The 26,761-nt window shown below is 39.3% G+C and overlaps 1 pseudogene; it reads left to right on the top strand.

Annotated features, from left to right (window-relative positions):
- Window positions 1–21,352: 21,352 nt before the first annotated feature.
- Window positions 21,353–25,759, top strand: LOC104446155 (annotated as a pseudogene).
- The last annotated feature ends 1,002 nt before the right edge of the window (window positions 25,760–26,761 follow it).

The raw sequence follows: 26,761 nt of genomic DNA, 5'->3' as shown, positions 1-26,761 counted from the left end.
CTAGAAACAGAAAAGAATTGATGGGCCGAAAGTTCATTTTAAAATGTCGACAAGAATTCGGGCTTTTACAATTATCGTATCGGTTCATAGTTTGTCCTTTAATTTGAATAATTCGTGCTTAAATTAAATCGATACTGAAGAATATGGGTTTCTTTTTTTCCTTAATAACTTCTGACAATAATATCTAGATGAAAAAAATATTATTACTCTTATATTACAACATGATTAGATAAGCAAAATCTGTACAATAAAAAATGGTAGAAAAAAAATTAAGCTTATACTTCTTTTGACCATTGGCTCGATTTGGTATAGGATATTTTTTCTTTATAAATTTCAAGAATCTTTCATGGATGACGTTCGTGTGTTTTAAGGGCAATTTAGTCCAATCAACTATTAACCAGCACGACCATCTATATTTTTTACTCGGTTTATTTGTAGAATCAATCGAATATCTTTGTTACTTGATATTCATTACTTAATTAAAATGATCCGTTCTTTAAATTATAAGCAACATGTTTTGTCAGTTACATATACTTAGTTTTTCCGTTTTTCCATTTAAATTGAAAAAAGAAATGAGTCATTCTAGTGGTCTTATATTTATTTTTAACTGTACATTCTTCATTGGTAAGAATAGATATATTAAGTACGATTTGTTCGATGCTCAAATAACCGTGCTTAAAACAATGAATAAACGTTTTAGTTATAATGTGAGTTCTAAATTTGTTTTATTTTCAATTTACTCTAGTGAAATACATTTCTATATATTTTTTTAATGATTAATTAGCCAGTGGCCTTATGGAAATTTATTGATAAGGATAGCAAGGACATGTTTCAAAAGCTTTACTCGAATGCTCATTAGGAGTGATCGGGAACTCCCGATCGTGATGGATCGATTCCGAAAAATTGGAACTGAAAACCCCCATTAGTTCCATGGAAACAATTAGGAATCGGATTGGTGTAGTCCAATTCCTAGGTTCAGCCATGAAATTAGCTGAAATGTCTCTAACAAATTCAATATTGCGTTTTGAGTAGCTACCTTGTTTAACCAAGCCTGTTGATTTCTAGTTCTTGAAAAAGCAAAGCTGGTGCAAAAGTGACTATTTAAGTCTGTTAGGAATGGGAAACATTGTCATAGTAGATGTGTATACTAATACCATAATATGTTTATCACGACCAAATTTTTCGGGTGTGAACCACCTAGTGTTTGGCTAATGGATTGTTAAGCCTAAACTTGCTCTCCCAAGCCCATACTAATTCGTGATTTAGGTTTGAATTCTTAACATGCAAATGATTTTCAATTAGGAGTCGCCACTAATTTATTTTTTGGTGGGTCGATTAGAAACCCAAGTAAAGTAACGGGATATTTACTTTACTCCTACGAACCAGAGATTTATGAGTTCGGGGACTTGGTTACGCTAGATTTCTCTAACGCCCTTTCGGTACCTTTATCTTTTATTTTGAAAAAATTATTTGGTAGGCAGCTTGAATTGATTTTAAATCTACTTTCCTAACATGTGAGGTTATCATGTGGATGCGCAATCCACCAATTTAACACCAGATAAACAACAAATAAATTGCAAAAACTTACCTCAAAGCAACGAAAGCATCTGCAATGTTAAATTAAAATCCACATCAACAACTCTAAATATGGTTTCTAATTAACATATTTTTTTTTTTTTCACTTAATTAATGAGAATCATGCTTTATACAATGCATATCACTAATTTAACATGAAATGATATGACATGGCAACATGACTTAGCTATATGACCTAAGCGATATGACATAAATAAGCATGTAGTCTATCTTAAAGCATGAGATGGATTTATTCTAAAAGATAATTTTTTGTATTTTCCATGAGATTCGAAATTAAAGAAATGCAACACTTAAATATGCAATCTAAATTAATCTAATGACCTAATTCTAATGACGGGTAATTTCTAATTAAATGAACCTAACAAAAATCACTAAATGACGTGCATTGTATGAACCTAATTCTATATGACGTGCACATGATTTTTATTTTCCGAATAAGCATGCAATCTATCATAATATGCAATGACGTGCAAATAATGCTCTAATTATATATTTTTTTTTTATGAAATTCGAAATTAAAATTGCCAAATAATTAAACGTGTAATTCAAATTTAAAACTAACATCCTAAATGAATGCATTTTTTTGGATTTTTACTTTTAAAAATTCGAAATAAAATCTCTATCCTAAATATGCAAGATAACCCTTAAACAAGCAATATACTAAAATGCATCTAATCTAACTCAGATATATATTTTTTGAGTTTTTCCTTTATGGAATTTTTTTATGAAATTCGAAATTAAAATTGCCAAATAATTAAACGTGTAATTCAAATTTAAAACTAACATCCTAAATGAATGCATTTTTTGGATTTTTACTTTTAAAAATTAGAAATAAAATCTCTATCCTAAATGTGCAAGATAACCCTAAAACAAGCAATATACTAAAATGCATCTAATCTAACTCAGATATATATTTTTTGAGTTTTTCCTTTATGGAAGCAATCAAATAAGACATCAAGAACAACACGGCAACAGATTAGGCAATATATCATCCATGTCCATTTCCGAAATAAATTGATGAATCGTATCTCGCGGATGAGATCGGATTGACCAATTTCAAATAAAATCGCGAATCGTATCTTGAGCGTGAGATCGGATTGGCGATTTTCCGTGCGATTGCGAGACGTATTTCGAGCGTGAAATCGGACTATCAATTGTATGCACGTTGTGAAATTAGGAAAATTTCCTAATTCATGAGAGATCAAGAGATCTCTTGGATATGGCAATATCGATCAAACATTTAAAGAAATATTGCGATATTACGAATTAGGCAGCGACATATATGAAAATAAGATTATTCGAGAGTCTTACCTAATTCATGATGTCATGCGAGTGACGCTTCCAAATTCGGACGGATGATGGTGGCATCAACGATGGCTTATTGCTCCATGGTCTCGATGGAAACGGGTTAGAATGTCAATGGCGGTGGGCTCCGGAACTCGCTAGGATGCCGAGGAGCAATGGTGGTCGAAGACGAAGAACCAGGTTAGTGTGGAAAATCTGCAGAAAATAATAAAATTACAGGGACAAGGCGCACAACATGACAGGTGCCAATGAAGGGGTGGACGCGGTGTTGTCCCTGGACGTGTGAGCAAAAACCAGCGGGGAGTGAAAAATTTCCTCTCTGTACATTGCCGCCTCCCTCTCTCTAGCCTTGTCTGTTTTGACTTGTGGCTTTCAAGAATTTTTGCTTCTGTTGCATTTGACCGTGAGTGGATGATAAAACCTTATGGCTAATCCTCACCAAGTCGAAATTGAGGATGTTACACATTCAATTGCCAAGGCTAGCTCAGAACTCACATAAATACATTCACAAGCATCGCGGACATTTTGAATATGGTCCACACCATGACTCTTCCCTAACTCAAATCAACTTTCAAAAAATGATTCTAAAAAGGTTGCTTTTGGAAACACCACATGTACCAAAGCATTTTGAAATATGATTTGGAAAATTGATCCATTGGAAGCCATTTGACAATGAATATCAAAGGATTTACGGCGACGTTCATGAAGATGGCATGGCCTGAATTCATGCACAAACTAAGCTAAGTAGTTTAGCTAAACAATACCGCTTTCATGTTAGAATATTTCAAACCAAGCATGACATATCAGCGAAATTGGATGACATCTATTGACAATCTAGCTATGGAAAAATTTCCTAACATGCATGACATGACAACGAACAATTTGTGAAAAAGTTTTCCTAAATGAGCTAAGCATTATTTTAGAAAGATTAGACAACGAATGACAATGCATTAGAAATTTACTAAGACAATAGGACATTATATCATTGCAACGAAGATTTGTCCTATCCAAAGAGGTCTAAAAATCATGATATTTTTAGACGACATGGTCAAGGCAATGGTAAACAAACTTCATTTAGGTACCGAGTTATGAATCCCTACAAAAAGAAAAATGGTACAAAAACAAGGGTCTAACCAAACAGGGGCAAAAAAAGGATCGTGTAAGTCAATGTCAAAGCCAAATGACTTAAGACCTCGATGACATATTTGAGGGTTTTAATTGTGACTTTTTTTTTTATGACATAAATTTCACATACGAGGTGACACTTAAATGTAATGACCTAAACATGTACAAAATCCTTGTAGCATGCGATTGAAATGTCAAGAAGGCATCATTGCAAGATTTGGTTTCTAAAAGACCCAAATGGGCATGGCATAGTGCATACATGGTAATGTCTAGTTTCAGCATTAACACCACAGAATGAGCATGATTTCAGACAACTAGGGACATGCAAAAATCTAATGAAAAATCTCACTTGTAGAACACGCGATGATGAATATTTTTTGTTAAGTGTCTGAAACCTAAATGAGATCACATGAGTCGTGAGAAAAATGACAAAATAGACATGAGTCTTTGACATCCCTAATTGTGGCAATATCCCTACTCCTTCCTATATGCAATTGATGCCCTAAACGACATCAAATTTTTGCAAATCATGAAGGTCTTGGGATTGAATAAAGACAATTTCAAATTCAATTCTACCTAATTTCATCTAGGATCAAAATAGGGTAGACTTACCTTAGTTCGGATCTGAGTGATTTTGGCCTAGCAAATCATGCTTAAAAATTCTAAGAAAAATACATGACATACACCATACAATTATGAGCAACTTTGATAAGGAAAGGTCCTTCAGAAATCAACATCGATATCGGTACAAAAATAGCAAAGTTAGATTTCAGAACAGGAATAGAACCAAAAACAGACCAAAATTTCTGTAAAATTGAGCAACTTCAAAGGTGTTTTTCAAAGGTCAAACATTGTCCAATTGGGGCATGCGACCTATAGATTCAAAGCTTTAACATGTATTTTCAAATTGTAGAAGGACTCGAACTAAAATAAGGTCATTTTGGACCTCATTTTGGCCAAAATAGCAGATCACTTCAATAACATGAAAATGTAAATTTAGGCCAAATCAAACTCAATCATTTATGATCATTCAAGAACACTCAATCACAGCAAATCAGCATTCTCATCCATCAAACAAACATCAAAACATAGTATATAGTCTTATATTAAACCCTAGCCTTGACCGGTTAATCCGGTCTCGCTTCACGGGATTCGAGATTGAGGATATTTCCTTTGATGCTTTTTTTTTAATGATTATAGATGTGATCGATTGAAACAACTCGCCAAAACTAGATCGGACTCCAACGATCAGATTTGGACAGCAAGGATCAACCTTTGAATTGGTCGAATCGCCGGCTTGGATCACGAACAAAACCGGTCCGATCTTGGATCGGTTCTTCACATGTTGAGGAGAAAATAGATCACCAGATCAGTTCTGGTGACCTTTGATTGCCACTCCAACCATTATTAAGTCGGAGACATCCCGATGAAGAAGGCTGGGGTGATCGCTGAGCAAAGAAAGGCAATTGAACCCCCAGTTTTCGCTTGGAATAGAACTAGTCGAAAGACCGAATCGGCCTTCAATGCCTGGTTAAGATCAGGCCACCGGAACACTTCCGATGGCTAAGCTATCAGTCCCTGACCACTGCAGGGTTAGGGACTGTCCTGGAAAGAGATCAGTGGGGGTTGCTCCACCGATCTGGATCGTCTAATCGATGATCAAACTGATTAAACTTAAATTAGCTTGGTCGCCGGTTTTTTAGCACTCGAAGGAAGAATCGGTTGTCACCAGTCGGCTTGTGAATGGCAACAACGCTGGTCACTTGAGAGATGATGAGGGAGAGAGGATCGTCGAGGGGCTGGACGATGACTGATCAACCGTCGATTCAAGGCTGGTAAGCGGCAGCAAGGAGGATTGGCATAAGGCGGTTTGAGAGAGAGAGAGAGAGAGAGAGAGAGAGAGAGAGAGAGGGGGGAAGAGGCGGGAAAATTAGAGAGAAAAGACAGAGAGAAATCTGAAGGGAGAAAAAAAATTTGTGCAAATGAGCCTCCCCTAAAAATGGAGGGAAAATGGATATATATACCCTCTCTAAATCAAGCAATCTTGATTGTCGATTTGATCCAACGATCAATATCGTAATCCAACAATCAAAATTTGATTTTGAAGGTTCTATTATGATCTTGAGGTGTCGGGTAATCAATTTAGTAGGTTTGATTTGCGAAAACTTGAGCCAAAATTGAGAGTTTTGTTAAAATGTCCAATTAGGGGTCAAATTGTAATTTAATGAAATTCGAGGACCAATTTAAAAAATTTCAGGAAATTGAAAATGCATAAGTGAAATTGACATGAGTAGGATTTTGGAACTGGTTGCTTGAGGTTCGAAGCTAGCCAACGGCCGATCAAATCGGTTCATTTCGATTCAGCTGGTTTTTGATTGGTCCTTGACTAGCTTGGTCCAAATCTGGCTATTTTGCTCACTTGGGACCTCTGTGGGTTCAAAATTTATGCAATTTGTGACCAAATTGAAAAGAAAAGGAAATTGCCCAATTATGATTCAATTAAGCTGATCAAACCTCACGAATGCGATTTAAGGATCTTTTATTGACTTAATTGAATGATTATCATGAAAGACAACAGGTCAAAATCATGGATGCTTTGAATCGAGCCTAAAGGGCTAAAACAATCTAATTTGCAATTCGATGGGTAAAATTACAAACCGATTGAAATTGACTTCAATTAACGCCTAAATTGCCCTATCCAAATAAAACACAGATGTGTAGGATCACTTAATATGTTCAAATTCACATCGAATTGAAGTGCTTAAGCTAATGTCAAAAATGAATCGAGGTCTAATATCAAAATTGGACCTAGATTAATGAAATTAAACCACAGCATTGAATGGGTCGATTTGAATTTTGTCCATTGAAGCTTAATTGCTTGACTTTCTTATGCTTGAAAGATTAAAATTCCTCAAATCGAGAAGTTCTTATGTGAATTTTCCAAAATTGATTTTGGATTTAGACTTATCTCAATAAAATGAATGAAAAATGATTGTCCGTTTGCAAGTCATGAAGAATCGATCTTGGGCACCTAGTTAGGGCTTAGAACCGTAATTTGTGTTTTGACTCGGCAATTCACAAAATTGAATACACAAACGGATTTAAAATGGTCCCTAAACCAAATGTCGAACAAGGAACTACACCTAATTATGACTACAATAAAAGTAATTTGATTTTTGGCTGATTTAGCACCTAAAAATAAAATAAAAAATTGAAGAAGAGGTTCTTAATCGATTTTTGTGAAATTTTCGATACAAAAGTCAAATCAATATTAAAAGAAATGTTTTTGTGAATTTTTAATTTTTTTGATTTTTTTGTCAAAAATTTGACTAAAAGTCAACCTCTTAGTTGACTTTTTTTTTTTTTTTTTCTAAAAGGTCGATTTCTTAGTCAAATTCTTAAATTTTAGAGAAATTGATTTGACAAAGCAAAATTAAAGCTAAATGGCATCTTTTTTGGGTGAAAAAACTAATTTTGACCCGGAGTTAACTTTTACTCAAAGTGTTGACTTTTGGCCAACCCAAAAGTCAACTATTTAACTTTTTGATTTTTTCTTGGAAAATGGCTTGGAAATTGCTTAAATACAACAATATAAGATAAGAAAAAAAAAAATGAAAAACACTTTTTAACCGGGAAACAGGCTTTGTCAAGATCAAAAACCTAAATCTCAATTTTTTTTTTTTTTTTTTTTTTTATATTTCATGATGCGTCGACTAAAAATCGGGTGTCAATAATAGATGATATTTTAATTTTTTTTCCATTAGTATAGATCAACACTTTAAACATATTTCAATATTCATAATTATTATTAAGAAAAGTGGCCTAGTAGTCTCCCCAACTAAAATATCACTCTTTTTCCTAAAAAGTCTCGGTTCGCCGAAAAATTTTCGAAGGCTGAGTCGATGTTTCTAAAATGACTCGTGACATGACAGAACTTTCAATTTCTGAAATCGGATTCAAATTCGCAGTTAATTTCAATTCGACGCAATTTTAGCGTAACCTAGACTACCGAGTAACTTTTAGAAATTTTTAATGCAATAATTTGTGATCGATTTTCTTCGAGCCACAATGAACCCATTCGACACATTGGTGTTGACACCTAAATTTTGGCGACCCATTTAGTCATTTATCGCATAAAAATCAGGGATTAATTTTAACTCCTAAAAAAATATAATTGCATAACATATGGTCATTAGGAGCGTATTTCATTTAATTGCATATTTGTTGGCCCGGCAGTGAATGGATTTTGGTGAATGGCTTTAAACTTTGGATAAGTGAGTAATTTCTCCGTGGTGATTGATATTACATTTACATGGGCGTCCTAAATTGTTAAAAGTTGATTATGAAATTTCCAGCACATTGGCACTGACATATTTGTGCATTTAAGGGAACGAATGTAAAGGAAGGACAACGTGTAAGCGGCCACCGATTCGTACATGGGGAAGCCCATCCACGTGAAGGAAAATTATGCACTTGGCCGTGATTCGGTCAACGTGGGGGGCAAGAAATTGACCAATATTATTTTAAGAGGAAAGAATTTATGCATGATTCTCTGGACCGATTCACACAATACGGGCAAATCGGCAGAATATTTCAATATGAGCGTAATCCTTCGAGTATTCGCGGCGGCCCATTCTCGTGTTTGTAGGACGTGACTTGGGCTTAAAAGGAAAAAATATATTTGCGTAGCTAACGTCCCTTTTAGAGTAGAAGTGCCGACCCCCTTTTCTTGCATGAGAGCTCTTCCTTTTAAATGCAAGACTACATGGGATCCCCGGAAGAGAAGGTGATCTGCTTTCGTATCGTGGATGAATTGAAATATATTCCTTTTATTTACACGTGAGAGAGAGAAAAGAGAAGAACTCTCTCTGCCAAACCGAGTAGCCCCACGTTGTGCGAGGCCCTTTGCCGCAGCGTCACACTCGAGCCGCCTGAGTTACCGTCGCTACACCGTCTTTGCTGCGTTCCCCCCTACAGCAACGACGGACTCGCTGCTGTGACCTCTTTGCCTTTCCGATGAGCTGCTGATCTGGTGCCAACCTCCTACCGTCGTGACCAAGCCTCGACGAGCCCAGCTCAATTGAGACGTTGATGGAGCTACTGCCTTCCTCGCGCTCAACTGTTGCTTGATTCGCTGTTGCCCCAACGGGATCGTAATTTCTCCTTGCCGCAATCACTTGAGCAGCCCTCGCATCCCCGATGATCCATGATCTGCTGCTTTTGCTATACCACGAACCAGCACACCCCAAGGACGCTTGAACCACTACAGCCTAGTTCGGAGTCGGCGAGGACTCCCGCAAGTTCCATCTAGCCTAGCGATGTCCTGAAATGTTTTCTTCTGACTCACCGACAATCACCAAACAAGTTTTTGCGCTTTGTTCGTATTCATTCTTTGCAGGTTTCGTCGGAGTCCAAAGAGGCCAACATCTCCTGACCAGCATGAATACCACGTCATATACTGTGGCCACCACTTGCAAGCCTGGAGTCCATAGTCAAAAGAGTCGCTAGAATTTTGATGAAATAAGTCTAAGTGGTGAATTGGTCTTCTGCAGGTATTTTCCATAAGTGAAAATACAAAAAAATGCCATTAATATTTAGAAGGCAAAGAAAGTCATGTCCACTGCTGCCAATCCGATGGTAAAAGATTAAAAGCCGAGTAATTCGATCAATGAAAATTTTCATCTCATACTTGGCTGTGCATAATCAATAGGACCCCAACCTAGATTAATTGCTCCAAGATCGGGAGCATCTCCTCCACAAGGTGCGGCTCAGTTTTGAGGAGTACTGAATTCAAATTGTTGAAGATTAAGGACGATTTATTTTGTTCTCTTTTCCTAGACAATTTATTTTCTTCTTTTTCCTATGAGCTATTGAGTAGGCAGACATAAAATGCAGTCAGCATGGAGTAGGAGTAGGTAGACATAACAACCTCAAAGAAATGTAGCAAGCTCAAGGAAAATAGTCTGCAAACTTTTGACCAACTCTGCAGCCCATTATTCTATCATATAGGATAACCACCAACATAAGCCAAAGTACATGAACCCTTTCATGAAAAAATGCAGCGAGAAAAAATGCCATTAATATGTAGAAGGCAAAGAAAGCCATGTCCACTGCTGCCAATCCGATGGTAAAAGATTAAAAGCCCAGGTAAAAGCGAACTGGAAATTTAATGTGTCTTGCTTTTTGTGGGTTATGCATTGCCCTGGGCTTGTAGTGTGTTTCTTGCTTCCTCCTCAGTTCAATTTACATTTTTTAGGGAGCTTATCATCTGAAATCGAAATTGGTCGGTGTAGTTGTGAAATCGAGTTTTTTAGTGTAGCTTACTAGTTGACGAGTTTCCTCTTTTAACTTTCTATTTGCAATCAGGTTGGCCGGTCCCCAAATTTTAAAGCCATAATGGAAGAGAGCTGTGCTGACACGATTCAAATAAGAAAGGTATCGCATAAAGCCCTCAAAGTTTTTATCCAGTACCTTAACTCTGCTAAGGTATGTCTGGACGAGCCAATTGCTTGTGAGCTCTTGGTGTTGGGGAAATGTTATGCCATTAAGCAGCTTCAGGATCATTGTGAGAAGTTCTTGCTTTGAAAGCGATTAACCACAAAGCCAAGCTTCTGCTTAAGGTCGGTGTTCTTTATCTTCAACAATTTGGATTCAGTACCCGACACCGTGCTGCACCTCGTGAAGGAGATGCTCCTGATCTGAGCAATTAATCTAGGTTGAGGTCCTATTTTTTTTTGCACAAAAAAGTATGAGATGCAAATTTTCATTCATCGGATTACTCGGCTTTTAATCTTTTACCATCAGATTGGCAGCAGTGGACATGACTTTCTTTGCCTTTACATATTAATGGCATTTTTTCTCGCTACATTTTTTTCATGAAGGATTCATGTACTTTGGCTTATGTTGGTGGTTATCCTATATGATAGAACAATTGGCTGAGGAGTTGATCAAAAGTTTGCAGACTATTTTCCTTGAGCTTGCTACATTTCTTTGAGGTTGTTATGTCTGCCTACTCAATGCTGACTACAATTTCCCAGAGTTTGTTATGCTTGCCTACTCAATAGCTCATAGGAAAGAGAACAAAATAAATTGTCTAGGAAAAGAGAACAAAATAAATTATCCTTAATCTTCAACAATTTGTATTCAGTACTCCTCAACACTGAGCTGCACCTCGTGGAGGAGATCCTCCCGATCTTGGAGCAATTAATTGAGGTTGAGGTCCTATTGATTATGCACAGCAAAGTATGAGATGAAAATTACTCGGCTTTTAATCTTTTACCATCGGATTGGCAGCAGTGGACATGGCTTTCTTTGCCTTCTACATATTAATGGCATTTTTTCTCGCTGCATTTTTTCATGAAAGGGTTCATGTACTTTGGCTTATGTTGGTGGTTATCCTATATGATAGAACAATGGGCTGCGGAGTTGGTCAAAAGTTTGCAGACTATTTTCCTTGAGCTTGCTACATTTCTTTGAGGTTGTTATGTCTACCTACTCAATGCTGACTGCATTTTCCTAGAGCTTGTTATGTCTGCCTACTCAATAGCTCATAGGAAAGAGAAGAAAATAAATTGTCTAGGAAAAGAGAACAAAATAACTCGTCCTTAATCTTCAACAATTTGAATTCAGTACTCCTCAAAACTGAGCCGCACCTTGTGGAGGAGATGCTCCCGATCTTGGAGCAATTAATCTAGGTTGGGGTCCTATTGATTATGCACAGCCAAGTATGAGATGAAAATTTTCATTGATCGGATTACTCGGCTTTTAATCTTTTACCATCGGATTGGCAGCAGTGGACATGGCTTTCTTTGCCTTCTACATATTAATGGCATTTTTTCTCGCTGCATTTTTTTTTTCATGAAAGGATACATGTACTTTGGCTTACGTTGGTGGTTATCCTATATGATAGAACAATTGGCTGAGGAGTTGGTCAAGAGCTTGCAGACTATTTTCCTTGAGCTTGCTACATTTCTTTGAGGTTGTTATGTCTACCTACTCAATACTAACTACATTTTTCCTAGAGCTTGTTATGTCTGCCTACTCAATAGCTCATAGGAAAGAGAACAAAAGAAATCGTCTAGGAAAAGAGAACAAAATAAATCGGACCATCTTTAGGAAAGAGGTTCGACGCCCATATTTAAACAGCATTATCACATGCAAACACTCCACTACAAATATATTGTCTGTAGACATAACAACCTCAAAGAAATGTAGCAAGCTCAAGGAAAATAGTCTGCAAACTTTTGACCAACTCCGCAGCCCATTGTTCTATCATATAGGATAACCACCAACATAAGCCAAAGTACATGAACCTTTTCATGAAAAAATGCAGCGAGCAAAAATGCCATTAATATGTAGAAGGCAAAGAAAGTCATGTCCACTGCTGCCAATCCGATGGTAAAAGATTAAAAGCCGAGTAATCCGATCAATGAAAATTTTCATCTCATACTTTGCTGTGCATAATCAATAGGACCTCAACCTCAATTAATTGCTCCAAGATCGGGAGGATCTCCTCCACGAGGTGCAGCTTAGTGTTGAGGAGTACTAAATACAAATTGTTGAAGATTAAGGATAATTTATTTTGTTCTCTTTTCCTAGAAGATTTATTTTGTTCTCTTTCCTATGAGCTATTGAGTAGGCAGACATAACAAACTCGGGAAATTGTAGTCATTGAGACATAACATTGAGTAGCAAGCAAGGAAAATAGACATAACAACCTCAAAAAATGTAGCAAAGTAAGTATCCTTTCAAGGAAAATAGCAAAGAAAGTCATGTCCTTGCTGCCGTCCGATGGTAAAAGATTAAAAGCCGAGTAATCGATCAATGAAAATTTTCAAACTTTTGATCAACTCTGCAAGCTTTTGATCAACTCCTCAGCCAATTGTTCTATCATATAGGATAACCACCAACATAAGCCAAAGTACATGAATCCTTCATGAAAAAAATGTAGCGAGAAAAAATGCCATTAATATGTAGAAGGCAAAGAAAGTCATGTCCACTGCTGCCAATCTGATGGTAAAAGATTAAAAGCCGAGTAATCCGATGAATGAAAATTTGCATCTCATACTTTGTTGTGCAAAAAAAATAGGACCTCAACCTAGATTAATTGCTCAGATCGGGAGCATCTCCTTCACGAGGTGCAGCACGGTGTCGGGTACTGAATCCAAATTGTTGAAGATAAAGAACACCAGCCTTAAGCGAAGCTTGGCTTTGTGGTTAATCGCTTTCAAAGCAAGAACTTCTCACAATGATCCTGAAGCTGCTTAATGGCATAACATTTCCCCAACACCAAGAGCTCACGAGCAATTGGCTCGTCCAGACATACCTTAGCGAGTTAAGGTACTTGGATAAAAACTTTGAGGGCTTTATACGATACCTTTCTTATTTGAATCGTGTCAGCATAGCTCTCTTCCATTATGGCTTTAAAATTTGGGGACCGGCCAGCCTGATTGCAAATAGAAAGTTAAAAGAGGAAACTCGTCAACTAGTAAGCTACACTGAAAAACTCGATTTCACAACTACACCGACCAATTTCGATTTCAGATGATAAGCTCCCCTAAAAAAATGTAAATTGAACTGAGGAGGAAGCGAGAAACACACTACAAGCCTAGGGCAATGCATAACCCACAAAAAGCAAGACACATTAATTTTCCAGTTCGCTTCCAGGGTTGGGGTTAGCTCAAACTTACCAAACATAAAAGTAAGTGTCTTCGGGCACCGGAAATGTGCCATAGTTTGTATGACTTCATGGCGAACAATGATTTGGATCAACGATAGGAGATGACCAACTTTGGCCTTCACACGCTCTTGGGCAAACTGATCTAATTGACCCCACCATCTGAAGAGCTCCGCCTTGGGAGTAGGAATGAACTGGATATCGTCTTTCCCATCGCATATAAACTGGGACTTGAAAAGTTTATCATAAATTGCCATGGGCCAAATAAAAAGATTGAGTAAAAGTAAATAAATCACTTTGCTTTTAAATAAAAATGGCAAGCACAAAGACATGCGCATGGGACGTGCGGCTCGATTTCTAACCGAGAGGGTTTGTCAAAATTAAAAGGGTATCCGCCCATCGTAGTCTGTGTTAGCAGCATACCCCCTTAACCTTGGCTAAGAAATTTGGGGAAAAGAAATGGTTTTTCTCCTTTTTTTTTAAGAAACGATGTCGTGGCCGGGTGTTTAGGGACACCCGGCCCGGCCCGACAAACCGGCTCCGCGACCCGACTCCCCGTGAACCCTACTCGACCCGGCTCCGATTTGCGACCCGACCTCCGCCACCCTCGGAATTTGCGGAAACCCTACCCGGTTCCCAATCCAGGTCTGACCCGACAACCCGGGGTTGTGACCCGGAAAATCGGGAACCCGAGGGTTTCGACCGCGACGCCGAGGGGGAGAGGACCGAGGTGCAACGGTGACGACGGGGCGGGGCGGTGACGGCGGCGACAACGGAGGTGACGGGCGATGACGGCGGCAACGGCAACGATGGTGGGCTACGAGGAGAGAGGGAAGGGGCGACGGTGACGGCGACGACAACGGTGACAACACGCTACCTGGCGATGGCGCAATGAGGGCGGCGATGGCGGTGGTACCCACGCGGACCTCTTCCAGCTTCTCTCTCTCTCTCTCTCTTTCTCTCTCGGGTTCACCCTTCGAGCTCCTCGAAATCTCTCGGGGACCCCTCCGAGCTCACCACACCACGGCCGGCCTGCACTCGAGCTCCCCGAAGTCTCTTAGGGGACCCCGAGCTTCGGCTGGCCTCTCTCTCTCTCTCTCTCTCTCTCTCTCGTGATCTCCGCTTCCCCCCTCCTCGTCGCCCACGCTCTCCCTCTCCGGCCACGAGCCTTTGGATCTGGGCTTGCTTGTCCTCGGCCTCCTTTCTGAAGTCTCTCAGTAGGAAGCACGAAGCTTTGCAGCCCTCGATCGTTCTCGGCGTGCCCTTTGCCATCGTCGGGGAGCCCTATTTATAGGCGAGGGGGGCGGTCGGTCGACGGAGCTTCGACCGCTGGTCCCTGTGCGCCGAACGGCCTCCGTCGGTTGAACCAGCATCCCATCCGCCACCTGCCCGTCCTTTAGTGCGTTGCCAGCTCCCCCATGTGCGTTGCTACTCCTCTCTCCCGCTCCGGCATCGCGTCTCCAGCGCGTGAATTACAGAGGCGCTGAGGAAGGAGACGACCGAAGGGGGGCTGGGCCTTGCGCTTGGGCCGTGGAGGCCCACAGAGGGAGGCTACTGCTTTTCTATTTTTCTACTTCTTTTCCGTTTTTTTTTTCGTTTTTTTTTCTAGTTTTTTTTTGTTTTTTTCTAAAAAGACAAAATAAAAGAAACCTAATTAAAAACAAATAATTTAGGCATCAACGAGTTGCTAGAGTTGAGCTGAGTAAAATCATATGTAGTGTCAAAATTATTCACTATCAGGAGTATGAACTCTAAATGTATATGCAGAATCAATTTGGTAAAACACTGAGCAGAAAGGCACAATGCAATTAAGCATTATTAATCCCCTCTCTTGTTGTTGTTCATAGAGGATAATAGGCCTATCTCATTGGATCCTTTCTTTTAGGCAAAGTGATTCAAGATCCTCTTGGGCTAACCTAATCATTACACATAATAGACAACGGGGCATGTAATAATTAGGACTAATTAATAAGGCTCGAAAGCTCATATTAAAAGGTTCAGCAAAGAACGAAAGCTTGCACGAGAAGTAGACAACGTAGAGGAGACTAACAATCCCAGCTACCATAAGAAGATTTCACAGAGGAAAACACCTAGAGAACAATGCACAAGACTTTTCCCAAAACCCCTTTCTTAATAGACTTAATCAGGAAAATTTCCAAGGCAATGGAAGAACTCTAAAAACCACAGACCTAATATGCGGAAAGCGATTTGTTCATGAACCTTTGCTATGTGCAATCAAATCTAAATCAATTTTGGAGAACCTTCACCGCCATTACCATTTTATCTCTCGAAATGCAGAGTCCTCTCTCTCGACATGCAGAGTTTCCTTTCCGCTTTTGGGTATTTCCGACTTGGTCGACTTTCTTTTAGCTAAACCCTAGCTTACATTTCTAATCCTCTCAGTTCAGTCTTTCAAATCTTCATTCAGAATTTCAATCCTTTCTCAGTAGATGATTCCCATCTTATAGCTTTCCTTGATGGTCCAGTGACTGGTTTCTCTTCTGTGTATCTTTTCGGAGCTTTGCATGTCGCCTTTACTGCCATCTCTAGGCAGTTTCAGTTATGAATATATCCCAACCTCAGGAAGATGCTCACCTCGCAGCGCTATGTCACCGACTTGGCCGGCTCTGGTCTGAAGAAGAAGTGGACGTTTGGGATGATGAAATACCTCCGGAAAAGCTGCAAGAATGCAAAGCAACCTTAGTGGGTAAAATTCTATCGGACCCATCAATTAATTTTCAGGCTTTTCAGAATACATTAACGTGAGTCTGGCGTAATGATCATGTGCAAATTCTTCAACCAGAGGAAGGTCTTTATGTATTTAAATTCAATTATGAAACGGAACGACAGAGGATATTACATAGTGGTCATTGGCTGTTTGGACACCATCTCCTGATACTAAAACCGTGGCTGCCCAATACACCTTTACATTGATACGATTTCACCACATGTGACTTCTGGGTGCAAATCTTTGGACTCCCTTTAGAAAGATGCACTGAAAGGATGTTCACCAAGGCTACTCGACATCTTGGCTAGGTACAGGAGGTGACCTTAGGGCACAAAGAAGGTTCAAATGTTAAAACAGGGAGGGTACGAGTGAATATTAATCTCAAAGAACCGTTGAAATCTGGTAAGTTACTCAGATTGGAGGGATATAATATATGGATTGATTTTAAATATGAGCGTCTATCTCATTATTGTTATTCATGTGGTATCTTGGGCCATTATGCTACACAATGTCAAAATATTCCTTTTGATGATGCTAAAATGGAAGGAAGAGATAAGCTGTCATATGGTCCATGGCTGAGGGCTGAGGTCAAAGAGCATAGTCCATTTTGGACGGCATTCTATGAGAAAAAACCAGATCAAGATGAAGTTGAAGAAATCATACTAGAAACTCCACAGCAATCACCTTTATTACTTCCTGCAGTACCTTCAAGCACCAAGGATCAACCTCCATCTGTGGAGATTAATACCACACCGAACCTTCATAGTACTCCCATGCCTACCCTGCAGCTTTCTTCTATCGCAGAACCTACACTGAAAGAACAAGTGGTGAACAGCAAGAAGCTAAAAGGTCCTAGAATGGTTGCTAAGGCCAGTCCCCTTAAGAAAACTAAACGATACAATCCTTATGGGACTAGCTCTTCTATCCATGTACCTTTGGATGAATCACTCCTTATGGAAACCCCTATCTTTGCAGCGGAAGGGGTAGACACAAGGGCTGTGGTGGCTTGCCCAAAACAGCCACCGCTAGACAAATGAGAATTATTAGTTGGAATTGTCAGGGGCTGGGCAACCCCCTGACAATTCAAGCTTTAAAGGACCTAGTGGTCCATGATCGGCCCGATATTATCTTTTTGATGGAAACAAAAAACCAGGAACCTATTATCAGGTGTTTACAACGGAGACTGCAGTACCAAAATAGTTTTGTGGTGAATCCCCAAGGTTTGGTTGGAGGGATGGTTAATTTTTGGAATGAACAGATCAATCTTACTGTCCACACTTATGATCCCCATTATATTGATACTATCTGTTCTGATGTTTTGAAAAGGACTATTATGGGCATTACTTTTCTTCATGCACCAGCAGTATTTCAACAAAGACAACAACTATGGGCAACTCTGTGTCACCTCAGCCATCTACATACTTTACCTTGGGTGTGTATCAACGATTTTAATGAAATTTTAAATCACTAGGAGAAAGTGGGAAAACGCTTACCTCAGCAATATCGGTTGCACTCCTTCAGAGAGTTATTAAATGACTGTGCTTTGATGGATCTTGAGACCAAGGGCTGTGCCTACACTTGGGTGAATAATAAGAGTGGTGAGGAAGTTGTAAAGGAGCGAATAGATCGAGCTATGTGCACAATGGAATGGCGCTTAACCTATCCGGAAGCTGAAGTTTACGCTTTACCTGCTGTAGGGTCGGATCATTGTCCATTACTCTTAACTACAGAAATCAAATCAGTAAGGAGGAAGAAGAGGTTCACCTTCGAATCTTATTGGCTTCAAGATGTCGAATGCCACAGAGTGGTCTCAGACGCTTGGTCATCTGCATTAACTCATTCCTCCAACATCTCCAAGAAACTGCGGACGACAACTACAACGCTGGCTAATTGGAGCAAAGTGAAGTTTACTGCTGGTCAACATCAAATAAATCTCTTAAAACAGCAGCTTTAGTACCACCTTAATCAACCTGTTTGCAGTTATAACAATAATCAGGTTAAATTGCTGAAGGAACAAATGCAGAAACTATGGTTACAGGAAGAACATTATTGGACAATGCGATCTCGGATCAACTGGTTGAGGGGGGGGGATAGAAATACATAATTTTTTCATGCTACTACGATTCAAAGGCGGAAGAGGAATAGAATCAGCATGCTTAAGGATGTAAACGACGAATGGATTCGGGAGCCAGATCAGGTGAGGCACATGACTAGTACGTCCTTTCAGACTCTTTATTCTTCTGTTGGTCACCGAGACTATGCTCCTACTTTAATGCAATGCCCAAAGATAGTGACAGATACAATGAATAGCCATTTAATAGTTGAAGTTACAAGAGAGGAAGTACAGCAAGCAACTTTTTAGTTAGGAGCCACCAAAGCACCAGGACCTGACGGTTTTAATGGACTTTTTTTTTTTATTATCATAGCCATTGGGACATTATACAGGATGATGTCTTTACTGCAGTGCATAATTTTTTCATTACTAGTGTGATGCTTGCTGATATTAACAGAACTTCTATATGTCTGATTCCGAAAGTACCGAATCCAGAGAGGTTAGATCAATTTCGCCCTATCAGTTTATGTAATTTTCTATACAAAATTATTTCCAAAGTCCTAGTGAATCATTTAAAATTCTATCTACCAGATTTGATTGCCACAAAACAGAGTGCATTTGTGTCAGGCAGACAGATACATGATAACATTATGATAGTTCAAGAGGTTTTACATCAGTTTAGAATTCGACATAGAAAGAAGAAATTTCAGGCACTCCTCAAACTAGATATACAAAAAGCCTATGATAGGGTTGAGTGGGATTTCTTGGAAGACTATTTGCGCTAGGTTGGATTTCATGATCGATGGGTGATATGGCTAATGCAATGTGTAATAACTACCTCTCTAAGTGTAAAGATCAATGGCGAAGATCTACCTTACTTTCAACCATCCAGGGGACTTAGACAGGGCGATCCTCTTTCACCTTATCTATTCATCCTAGTGGCAAATATGTTATCCAATCTCATCAAGCAAGCTGTCAATATGGGTCATCTACGGGACTGAAACTTAACAGGTGGTGTCTTGTTTTATCCCATCTATTTTTTGCTGATGATGCTATCTTTTTTCTGGATGGTAGATCTCAGGAATGTCAAAACTTAGCTAGCATCTTAAACCAGTATTGTATTGCCACAGGATAGGAGATTAATAGGAATAAATCGGGTTTATTTGTGAGTAACAACTGTCCTATGTCTCTCAAGTTAAATATGGCAAGTGAATTAAGGGTGCCAATCCTTGATAAAATGGGCAAGTATCTAGGCATTCCTTCAGATTGGGGATCATCTAAGAGAGACATGTTTGCTTGGATTCAAACAAGAGTGAATGCTAAATTGGTGGGGTGGAAAGAACAATTAATTTCCAAAGGAGGGAAGGAGGTTCTGTTAAAATCTGTGGTTCAGGCTCTACCTCAGTACAAGATGTCAATATTTAAGATTCCTGTCTCTATATGCAAGTCTGTCGAACAAAAAATCGCCAAGTTCTAGTGGCAACACACTAACAACAAATCTGGAATTCACTGGAAGCACTGGGATCTTCTAAAAGAGAAAAAAAGTACAGGGGGGTGGGCTTTCGAGACTTATTATCTTTCAATAAAGCCCTTTTGGGAAAGCAAGCCTAGAGGCTTTTTCAAAATCCATTATCTTTGTGGAGTAGACTTTTCAAAGCCTTATATTTTCAGTTTACAGATTTTTGGCATGCTGAACAGGGATCTAGACCTTCTTGGGGTTGGCGAAGTCTTCTAATGGGCCGAGATTCTATTCTTCCTAAGTTGTGCTGGTCAGTCGGAAATGGCCAAAAGATAAGAGTTAGATAGGATCAATGGCTACCTATGGGAACCCTATGTGGACCTCTTAACAGAGAGGAACCAAGAACAGTAGCAGGCTACATCAACTCTAGAACAAAACGAATGGAACATCCAGCTTCTTAATCATACATTTGAGGAGCATATTGTTAAAGAAATATTGGCAATTAAATTGTGGACAACATCTACTGATGATAAACTTGTATGGACAGAGACTGTAGATGGATAGTACACAATGAAGAGTGCTTATAATTTCCTAAAGAAGATAGAGGCAACACAGGTCTGTTCTCGCCCTTCCTCATCTTATATTACCCCCAGCCATCTATGGAAGCAGATATGGAAGACCAAGACGGCTCCTAAAATACGTATCTTCCTCTGGTCTATTAGTCACAATGCTATACCTACAAAGCATAATCTGTTCCGTGCGGCATCACCACTGATCCGCTTCGCATTCTCTGTTCTACCCATTCCCTCGAAACAACAGAACATTTATTTTTGCATTGCCCGTGGATACAACATATCTAGAATCATCCCAAAGTGCAAATCAATGTAACAGCTTATGCAATTCATCGCCTAGATGCTTGGCTAGCAGATATTCTTGAACAGAAGGGTAACGTACCGGATTTTGAGATCATAGTAGCTCTTTTATGGCAGATCTGGAAGGCTAGAAACCATTTTATATTCCGCCATCATTCCACGCACCCGGACCAGCTCGTCGACACAGCTCTGGCTCTTGCCCACCTGAATATTACAATTCAGAAGCAGCGACCGAGGACAGATCATAGATGGTTGAACCCTAACAGTACCTGGATCCCACCGCCGCAAGGCATGACCAAAGTGAATGTAGATGGCGCCTTCCCTATTGCAGAGAATCTGGGTGCGATATCCAGCATCACTTGGGATCACACAGGCAGCTTGATCGGAGGCTTTAGCAGAAGCGTTCCCGCAACCTCTGCAATTGAAACAGAGATTCAAGCCTTGTTATATACTCTAAAGGACCTTTTACAGCAAGGAAAGAATCATTCTAACCTAATTGTGGAGACTGATAGCCTTATTCTCGTCGAAGCCATCAACCATGACCGTCTTCCACCGTGGGAATGCCGTGCCCTTCTTGCCGAATGTGGAGATCTTCTACCCTCTTTTTGCGATTGAAGGTGCAACACTGTAAAAGAACAGCCAATGCCCTAGCCGATTGGGCCCGCAAAAGCCCACGGACGAGGCTCCCTTTCACCAACTTGGGCCATTTCACCTCCTCCACCTATGTTAGATATGATATGTAATGAAGCCCTTCTAGCGGGTTGTACTCTTTTCCTTACTTAACAAGTAATATATACTATTTTCTGACCAAAAAAAAAATCAATTTTGGAGAAGCGCAATCAAGTCCTCTTATCGTCACTATTGGAAATTGCTTACTAGGCCATCGCAAAACACTTGCATGATAACTTTATGTTTACTTTTTCAATAAAGGCTTAGGATTTAATAGCAACTTTTCAGTCTACTAGGCGACATGCCTAGGGAGGAAAAAATGTTTTCTTATTTCTAAGAAATATGCACTTAAAACGATATGATCCAAAATACCGCTTAAGCCCCTAAAAAGCAATATTGGATGGCAATCTTTAGGGTAGATCCCTTCTTATGTCTCTAATTCACTCAAAAATCGCTCTTTTCAAATTGTCAACTCCACAATGAAAATCAATTGAATTCAACCAATCATTGATGGAAAAATTACCAAAAAATTCCTAAATCTATAATACGCATATTAATTCAATTATAAACCATTCAATTTGGCCAATTTAAATATATAACCTTTTTGACAATTTGTCAATATAGTCATTCTCGTTAATTTTAGCCAAAAATCACTAACGTGGATGCTGGTTGTCTTACTTGACATGGTCAACTCTAACATGGATAAGTTTTCTTTTTATTCATTCTCTTTTTCTTTTTTTCTTTTCTACTTTTTTCTCTTTATTTTTATTTTTATTGTGGGCCAGCAACCCTCATCTGCATTGGGAGAGGGCGTCAAGGCCTTCATTGACTCTAGGTAATGGCCACAATACCATCTTCGGCTAAAATTGGTTGAAATGAATATATTAGCAAATTGTCAAAAACTTTAGGACTAAATTAGACGAATTAAAATGTTTAAAATTGAATTGACATCCATATAATAAGTTTTGGGCTCTTTGGTAATTTTTCATCAATGATCTTGATCTTGACCAAATGTCGATGTACTTGTCTCTTTGTTCCTGTAACTAAGTACAAAAAAAAAATCTCTCAATCTACTTTTCACTCTGTTCCATTTCCTCTCGCCCTTCATGTGCTTTCCCGCCACATTCCTCCCAACATGAAGACAGAAAGTTCACTCAAAAAGTGACCCAAATTTCATCGTCTTGCATGTAGTTTTTACCTACTGGATGTTATATAGCAATTCTGAGACCATCTCATCACGCATTTTAATCTCATACGTTCGTCCGTCATTTCTAACTCAAAGACCAACTAATCATGGCCTAATCAAGTGCACCTACTTTACTGTCTTTGGTTGAAGACGATCCCAGCGGATTGGTGAAGATAAAACTAGTTTACAGTAGGCAGACAAAGTTTTGTCGGTCGCCAAAATAGTTAGCCACTCTTAGATTAGCAAAATCATTTTTTCTTATGGCGTGCATGATTCATCTCTTTGATATATTGGAGTAGTTGAGTTGATACATGGATTGGAATTGTCACTTGCACGTAGCTAAGCTTGTTAGCATGGACTGCTGCATGTTCTGAAAAGCTATTATCTGATAGGAGACGTGAACGGTCCATTTCGTTATCTACCGAAAGGTAGAGACCAACCGTTTTGATCATGGCAATATTCAATAACATGGATTAGCTAACTTTCGTTGAAACCTTTCAACTTGCTCAAAGATAATGCATCAGCAAGCTGGTATAGTTCTTACTTCTTATTCATCCCAATCACATATACATTGTAAAACACCCAATGGAAAATTGCTTCGCATTCGCATAGTTCTAAACCTCTATGTTCATCAAATGCGTCATGTGATAGTCAAATGCAGTTATGTACAATCGCATTCGTCTGGTGAGTTTACATTAATCAAATTTACCAACCAAGCAAATTGATGTTTGCAGTGATTGGGACAGCCTTCGCACTTAACATACTGTTCCACATCCCAGTGTGGGCTGGAGTTTTGCTCACTGATTGCAGCACGCTCGTGCTTCTTGGCCTGCGGAGATATGGGGTATGCTTACTTGAAATTTCTTTAATCAATTTAGAATGTGTGCATTAATTTCCTTTGAATTACGCATGCCCAATTATATTATAGCTACGGTCGCTTGATGACAAACGAATTTGTTTCACCATTGTTTAATTCAATGTTGTTAAGTGATTATGGTACCGTGACAGTTTCAATCAACTGAAAACAATGTTCTCAATTTTCATTTATCAGATTAGGAAGCTGGAAATGCTGATAGCTACATTCGTATTCGTGATGGCGGCGTGTTTCTTCGGCCAACTGGGCCACGTGAAGCCTCCCGCTTCGAAGGTCCTGAAGGGGATGCTCATCCCCAACCTCTCTGGGAGCAATGCCGTCCGTGACACCATCTCCTTGCTCGGCGCACTCGTGATGCCGTATGATATCACTTCATACTAAATCTCACGCCTGTCTATTTCCTTAGATACATGGGTAATCGCTTGTGCCATTTTTAGATTTGAGAGTTCTATTGCTTGTCAACAGGCACAACCTGTTCCTCCATTCTGCTTTGGTCTTGTCCAGGAAAGTTCCGAGATCTGTCCGAGGCGTCAATGTAAGAAAATGCTGACTTCGCCTTTATATATATATATATTTTTTTTTTTCTGTCTGTAGTTTTCTTTGGTGAAGATCTTATTGCTTGCTCAAAAAGCAAGGCCATATTTTAGACAGCATAATGTGCCTTTGATGGTCGTCACTTTTGTTTTCACTAATAATGTTCGGTAAAACATACAATAAAGCAATTCGGCGCGTTCAATTTCTCCAGACATGCTTTTATTGTATGAAGCAACAAGCATATTTCCCTATTTAACGTTAACCTTCATGTTTTAAGAAAGATTTCTTGTCGATGCTTTCAAATGTGCACTTGTTTTTTAAATTATTCAAAAGAAAATCCATGCACTGATGATTTTATCTCATCGATCTTTGCAGGACGCCTGCCGATTTTTCCTCATAGAAAGTGGGTTCGCATTATTCGTGGCATTCTTGATCAACGTCTCGGTTATGTCCGTGTCTGGCATCATCTGCTCGGGTGAGAATCTTTCGAGCGAGAATGCAGATTGATGCAGCAACTTAACTCTCGATTCTCCTTCATTCCTCCTTAAGGTTCCAATTCCTAACGACTGAATTTAAAACAGTTGGACCGCAGGATAACGTCATAACTAATAATGAGATTCTTATTACTTTTCTACATACATGTGTTTACAAGATGCGTTGGGAAGATACAGCTCGACGATTTATGCCATTGCTTTGCTAGCTTCGGGGCAAGGCTCCTCAATCACGGGAACATATGCAGGACAATACATCATGCAGGTTGGTAATTAAAATATATCATGTAATTAGCTGTTCAAAGTGAACACTCGAACAAATCTGATTTTTCTCCTGTGTGTTGGTTAATTGCCTAGGGATTTTTGGAACTCAAAATGAAGAGTTGGAAACGGAAGCTAGTGACTTGATGTATGGCCATTACGCGGAGTCTCATCGTCTCTACCATCAGTGGATCTTCAGGAGCCGGTAGGCTCATTATCATCGCGTCGGTATGCAATTTCCTACTAGATCTCTGGCCACTCCTAAAGTTGAATTCTTTCAATCATCATCTGATGAAGCTATGTGGGCATTTTATCCTCATTCCGTTTGTTGTTATATGATGAAATTGATGTTGTTTTTCAGATGATTCTATCGTTTGAGCTTCCATTTGCTCTTATCCCACTCCTCAGGATCAGTAGCAGTGCAACAAAGATGGGACCTTACAAAAACTCGATCTACGTAAGTTTTTCTTTCGATCTTTACACAGTTGAACTTCAAACTTGTTTCTTCATTTCAGTAAGTCCTAAAGAGATACCAATTGGAAAAACATGCAAGAACTGGAAGTAATGCAGAAGAAAACGTGAATTATGAGCTAAATGACAATCCTGTCATTTTGCATCTGTCGATGCAGATTATTGTGATCTCATGGATACTTGAAGAGGGATTCATTGCTATCAACGTCTATTACCTCAGCACAGGGTTTGTCAACTGACTATTCCACAACAATCTTCCAAAAGTCGCTGACGTTTTCATCGATCCTAGTGTTCCCGTTTATGGCTGTCTAAATAATTGCAATGATCTACTTAACTTTCAGAACAGACACTATCGTGACATTTACTCATGACCCTGTTAAGCATGCGACATCAACTGCCATCTCAGGGGACCAACTTCCTTATCAAGAGGACCTAGCAGACATTCGTTTTCCAGAATAGTTTGCATCGCATCGCTTAACCCTCAAGATGCAATCCCCCAATGTATAAATACAAAGAGATGCTAGAGTTAAACCTATTTAGTAGAATTGTGGTCGAAAAACTATCAGTAGAATCATAGCTAGAGTCAAGATCATTCATAAATAATCTCTTGCTGCTGCTATTTTTAGCGAAGCCACCAGGCATAACATCGGAGCAAAAATGCCTTGGCAATTTCAAATTGTTAATCTGACTCCTCTTAAATTTTATCTTCAGTGCATATTAGCCTACTAAAGTCATTGCTTCATCTTCAACGTCAATGCATAACAATTCGAGTAACAAATGAGAAAGGACGTGAACTCTAATATGAGGCAGAGGCCACGTACAAAGGAGTACACGAGAGAGAAAAGACTGCTTCCACCTTTCACCCGTTATATCACCCACAACAAAAGCACAGATTCTGCATCAAAAGAAAGCAGCAGTCTGATAATCTCATCCCGAATGAAGTCGCACCTACTTCCCAAAATTTGTTTGCTGATAAAACAAACATGTGAAGCTCTAAAGGTGAACGATGGCAATGCCCATTTGCTGGTGCATTTTGATCCCAAAATGGCAAAGTCGAAACCCCCAAACCCCGTCCCCATGCCACTTCCCTTGCACTACAGCCACAACGGGATTCAGTTTGTTGAATCGAAGAACTGACTTCCCTACCAAGTGGACTAAGCACTGATTCCTTTTCCCCTGCACATCGCTTTAGTGCTCAGAATCTATCCCGTGAATATGGAAGAGTTGCTAGCCTTGAGCTGAGTAAACCCATAAGTAGTGTCAAAATTATTCAAACATCATTACTCCACTCCCTTGCTTCTCTTCGTAATGAAAATAGGCCTATCTTTTTATATCCTTTCGGATAGGCAAATTCAAGATCCTCTTCTACTAACTCAATCATTATGTATAATAGACAATGGGGTGCGCTGTAAGAAATACCAATAAACGAGACTAGAAAGCTCACATTAGAAGGTTCAGCCA

The sequence above is a fragment of the Eucalyptus grandis genome, chromosome 9 (assembly GCF_016545825.1).
Source record: "Eucalyptus grandis isolate ANBG69807.140 chromosome 9, ASM1654582v1, whole genome shotgun sequence".
In the NCBI taxonomy this organism is placed as follows: Eukaryota; Viridiplantae; Streptophyta; class Magnoliopsida; order Myrtales; family Myrtaceae; genus Eucalyptus; species Eucalyptus grandis.
This window is presented reverse-complemented; position numbering and strand designations above follow the sequence as displayed.